This window comes from Botryllus schlosseri, chromosome 8 (genome assembly GCF_051294905.1).
Source record: "Botryllus schlosseri isolate E-star chromosome 8, Bs_hap1, whole genome shotgun sequence".
NCBI classification, from domain to species: Eukaryota; Metazoa; Chordata; class Ascidiacea; order Stolidobranchia; family Styelidae; genus Botryllus; species Botryllus schlosseri.
The window spans coordinates 23,504,795-23,510,536 of record NC_137243.1 but is presented as its reverse complement, the minus strand read 5'-3'; the positions used below and the strand labels follow the sequence as shown (position 1 = coordinate 23,510,536).

The following is a 5,742-nucleotide window of genomic DNA, read 5'->3' as shown; positions in this document are numbered from 1 at the left end:
GATAGCTAAAGAACATAAGTTTGTCTGGTAGAAAAAATGTCTTTGAAGTGTGAGCATCATTTTTCGATTTCAGACGACATTGCTTTGCATCAGATTCGAGTTCAAATTTCACCATTGCTTACGGATATTGCTACTGTTTTATTTTGCATCATATTACCGTGTTCCAAATGTCGGCGACTACTCCCGCCACCGATGACGTCCGGTCTTCAAATGAACACTGTAAAAAATAATCATGGGTGTACCCATAGTCTAGACCTGGTCCCACCTGAGTCATGTTGACATGGAAAAGGCCCATGATAACTTGTCGACATCCATGTAGACCTGTTGACATCCATGTTCCTACCCATGTCCTAATCATGTTGCAAATTGACCTTTCACCTCTACTAATGTACACATACCCTGTGGTTAGATGTATTTAGCTGTATTTGACATCTGGAATGTTTGCAAGAAAATCTGCGAAAAGTTCAATGAACTCGCTGACGCTGGCGCAAACTTCATGTTGAAAACGCAATGTCGCCACTGTATGATGGAAACTCATTAGTCCATCGACAGATTCCCAAACGAAATGGATTGTCCACTTTTTCTGAAGAGTATCGCACTTCATCGTCGGGTAGACATTCTTCGGATCCTATAATGAATATACATGTCATTACCATCCATGCACTATTCAAGGCACACGGGTTGATAGAATACATATGAATAGTTTCCAAGGTGGTTCAAAGTTGTATCAATCACAGCCAGTTGAGATGACAAAAATCTATTAGCACCTCATTAAAATGACCTTGTCTATGAATTGTCTCGGTATGTACAAAATCTACTTTTCACTTGACAATATCAAGTATGCACACATGCACAGTCTTCCATTCCTTTACCTCTGCACCACTATACTATTTGATGCTACGACCTACGATTATCCAATTAATAATAAATGGATGGATTATTGCACGGATGTATTTTGGTGACGGAGTTCAACTTTGATGATTGCGACCCGGCCAAAGGTTGTTTGTGTCTTTTCTGGGAATTCCGAAAACAGAACTACTCGCTTTTTCAAATCCGCAAGTAAAAATAAAACTAGGACTAATCAAATACCTTATAAAATTCAAAACTAGAATTGTAACTAAAATTACTCAATTTTCAAAATCCACAAATATAACTATAACTTACAACTATACCTAGAACTTTTTAAATTTGATACTAGAACTAGTACTAGCAACCTTTTAAAATCAGGAGCTTATGAACTAAATCACATCTAACAATATCAATGGTTTTCGACTGGTTTTCCCGCGAGGCAATGGCGCACACTAAACTCACATTGTTTGTAGGGCTGGGCATAATGATTCGAGCACTTGAACCTGAATTAATTATTATTATTATTATTGTAGCATTGTCTTGTAGTATTATTGAGCAAACCAGTTTTGGCCATTATCAACAACTCACCTTATCCACAATCAGGAAGCTGTCGAAGCGTTCATTGAAAATGGTGGGGATGCCGACCACCCAGTCCAATTTCTGATTACCTGGATGAGAAGTGAGAGATCAGCTCAAGTGAAACATTCGAGAAAAAAAAACAGTTTCAAAATTAAATGAATGCAGTTACAAAAATTAAATGAATGCAGTTACTGTTTGTGTAGTGTGAACTGCAAATATGGGCGTGGCAAAAAATATGCAAATTTTAACATTGCCTTGGGAACCAGACAGTTTTTAAAATCGGCAACTTGAAATACCCTATTTCTATAATATCCTACCAAGTAATGACCTTTATAAATCCGCAACTAACGAACTATATTACATCGAACACAGCCATGGGCAAAGTGAGCCCCGCTATTTTGAGTAGGACGTGTGGCCATTTTTTGGAATTAAAAACATAGAACCTACTTTTGAATATTGCTGAATAAAACCATAAGCTGGATAAACTGAGCTGGAACGGAAATTGATTTGCTTTGAAACCTGCTCAATAATATATCGCGATTACATAGCGTACGTCCCTCCCAAGCTTGTATGCGTAATCCAGATTTAAAATCAAGTCAATGTAGCAAAGTCGTAACAATAAGTCACAATAAGTTACTCCTTCCGTATAGTTTGGTTCAAACCTTCTTTGTTGCTATTGTCAGTGCGCGTTTTGACTGAGACCTCATCATACATAAAGGGTGAATGGACATATCATAAAAAGAATGTCGAAACCTGAAATGCAAAGAAGGTATGGAGGACTAAACACAGGGCCGCAACTGCCGCATCCCAGACCCCTCAAATGGAGAGGGTCCGAGTTCGAAGCACCAAAAATTACTTCGTAAATGGACATAAATCCTATAATTTATTAAAATTAATTCAAATTTTCTTCGCGCGATATATAGTGACTAGATGTTTTGATAATAATATGGGTACCACTCTACCCGCAAGAACAGCTAATTTATAGAGATCAGCATTTCGGCGTCGGCCGTTAGTGCGTCAGGACACACCAAGACATTGACAATGACGTTTCGGCTAACATGTGACTCTGCGAAGTGTGCTGCAAAAAAGCTCAACTGCGAAGAAATCTTGACCAAAAGTACCGCCACATGTCGGCCGGAACCGATATATATAGTCAATTTCATCAAGTCGCACTGTTAAGATATAGCCTACCTTTTAATGTATTGATATAAAAACCCGGATTACAGAGAATTCAAAATGTATCATGTTTAACATTATCTTGAATGAGGAGGGAAAATAAATATAAATTTTCATTTCGTTAATTAACCGTACTTTTCTCATTAGGCTATCTAATATCAACACATCCACGGAGACGTATTTATTAAAAATGTAATTCACTGCTTTCCATTTATAAATAAAATCAATACACGGGAGAATATAGCTGAACATGTTGGCTCGGCTCGGCTCGGCACGCCAACTTACTTTCTATTACTGAAGTGGCCTGCAGAGAAAAATATTTGCCAATCCCTGAACTAACTAGATCTGTGGAATCACTCAGGTAGGCTATTCGATTTCAACCCACCCTCACGATGACATCTGTTTTTCAGTTATTGAGCACCTACACAACTGCGAAGCTGGAACAATAATTACTCACTTCCCGAAACCCGCAACTAAAATTTGAACTAATCATTTTTTACAATCCGCGACTAGAACTACTCGACAGATATTGACCGCCAACTAACTAAATTTGCGAAAGTATCTTACTTACCCATAACTTTTTGAATTTCGATCGGAATTTCTTGCGGTTGCAGGAGACTGAGTGCAGAGCTCCAAGTCTTTTCAAAAATCTTTGAGGTCAAGTCAACATCCAAACAGGCTTGATTCAGGCAACATATTTTCACTTCTTCCAAAATCTGAACATTGTGACAGATTTACATCATAGCTAATTAATTAAGTTTGTCTGCAGGAGCCTTTAGTACTATCAGTAGTCTCAATTGCACAGGTCGGGCTTGTGGTCGAGGATATGTTACAACTATCGTAAATTATTTAAGGAATATATATATGTAGTTTGTTTTGTAGCCTACTATCATATCATTCTGTAAAACGAACTCTTTGTGAGCTTGTTGCAAAGTCGCAGGTTGACTCGATCATGGCAATGTTGTGTTTGAAACAACTGCGTTAGATTGTACCTACCAAGGGAGCATGGGTCCAAACTGATTTTCATTCTCCATCAGTATTCTTGCTGATGTTCCATTTACGATACTGTCGCGGCCTGATTCAAAAGTTCTTCTCATTCTATCTTGCAGCATCTCTTCATCTGGCACCCTCTATTTCCACTCTGACTTATTTCCTTTTGATGCTCGTCGACGCTAAGTTCGTCTTCGGAAGGGTAGATGTGTTGACTTTGCAAACAGCTTTCTGTGCACAAGTATAGAAGAGTCACGATAATACTTGGCTTAGCCATGGAAATATCTCTTCAGCGCAAACATAGCAACGTGCTTGTAAGAAATCGATTGCAAGGTTGAAATTAAAGGGGCACCACTCTAAATATGATGTGGTCTCTCAAGAAATAATCTATAAAAAACTCCAATTATGATACCCGTAATTTTCCATGTATAATGCGCAAAATTTTCACGATTTTAGCCCTAAAATCGGGGGGTGCGTATTATACATGGGAACAACACGCTTGAAAAAAATCTCCCTCGATAAAAAACTTGAAATCACACCTATCTTCATTCTTCATGTTTGTTTCCAATCGGGCATCACTTTCAGCCATCGCGCGTAGTAATTAGTGGGAAGCGACGCGTGTATCCAATTACCGAGAGTCGTTAGCAAAAGCACGCGACCTCCTGCTGAGTTGGTTTGCCGTTTGTACGCGAGCAAAATAAGGTCACTAATAGACAGTCGTGCGTGGCAATTCTCGCCAATTCATCGCGTCAACGACCGGCCCGAACAATCGCATACGCAATTATACATACACAAGAGGCAATATGCGCAAGATATAATCGCTTGCGTAATCAGTCGCATCTCCAACAGACCTGTTGCGCATGACATAACCGTTAGCCTAGGCGCAATCGCATCTATAATAGACATCGTGCGCAAGATGTCGATTCGTTGGCCTAAACCAATTCACCGCCGGCGTCGCAGGCTTTGGCTGCTATCTACTATCGTTTAGAGCAGGGCCGGCCAACCCGTGGCCCGCGGACCACATGTGGCCCGCGAGAAGGTTTTGAGTGGCCCGCGAGGTAATTTCCGAAATTTCTAATATCAAAAATGGATTGCACAGATTGTGAACTTGCAAGGCCAACCAAAAATTAGATGAGTTTGGCCGCAACACTTGAGATGTGATGACTAAACTATCGGTTCCGATGCATTGACAGATCCATCAGCCAGTCACATATTGGTATATCTTCGTACACTACAAAAAGCAGAATAATTTGCGATAGATTTATCAAAAGTAAAAATTTTCTACAAGCTTAGCGCAACATGTTGTCACTTGATTCCTTGTTTTTAATATTGTTGCCCTTTTTGTGAAAATGGAAGAACGCCTAATGTATCAGATTGAGTCGAACTATATTCGCGAATACGGGACAAAGTGTCGTTCAACATATGCGACCTTGCGTTTGCGCTCGCAGTAAGATCGTTGACTATGAAACCTAGGCACGGAAAGATTGACGCATGTTGGTCGCAGCTTTCGATATCGATATGTCCATGCGCCGAATAGCCCAGTCCTCGCAAACTTAGCCCAGCGATATACGGCAGGCCCGCAATATACTCAAGTGACAATATTATTGACCTATGAACTTCAAAAAAAATTCGCGCTTCGCGCGGTAAGTGACCCACGCAATATTTCGTCAATCGAATGTGGCCCTTTGGCTGAAAAGGTTGGCCAGCCCTGGTTTAGAGACAATACCGCTAATTGTATACTGATTAGCGATCGCATCTGTAAAAGGTCTTCTCGTGCTCAAGATGATGTGTCGCTAGCCTGAACTATCGCGCCATCCGCCCCGCAGGCTTTGGCTGCTATCTACTATCGTTTAAAGACAATCCCGCTAATTGTATAATGATTAGCGATCGCTGTGTAATGATTGTTCAAGAGTGACATCGCAAAACAGAATGACATCGTATACGAAATCGGAACTATTCATGTACTGAAATGCAGGGTGCGTACTATACATGGGTACAGGCTTTTTCCTAGAATTTACATGCTATTTTAGGGGTGCGTATTATACATGGGGGCGTACAATACTTGGAAAATTACGGTAAATCCAATTACCATAAATATAATTATTTTACTGCATTTTGATTTAATACAGTGTTCAGTATAACAAGTAG

At 39.9% G+C, this 5,742-nt stretch overlaps 1 long non-coding RNA gene across 2 annotated transcripts; it reads right to left on the bottom strand.

Moving 5' to 3' along the window:
- Nucleotides 1–210: 210 nt before the first annotated feature.
- On the bottom strand, nucleotides 211–4,227 carry LOC145445422 (uncharacterized). Of its 2 annotated transcripts, XR_013917013.1 has the most exons (4): nucleotides 3,601–4,227; nucleotides 3,176–3,320; nucleotides 1,438–1,517; nucleotides 211–628 (listed from the first exon to the last, which is right to left on the bottom strand). It is a non-coding gene; the product is annotated as an uncharacterized LOC145445422 (long non-coding RNA). The 2 variants fall into 2 exon arrangements; XR_013917014.1 differs by lacking the exon at nucleotides 3,601–4,227 and having other exon boundaries at nucleotides 3,176–3,393.
- Between the last annotated feature and the right edge of the window lie 1,515 nt (nucleotides 4,228–5,742).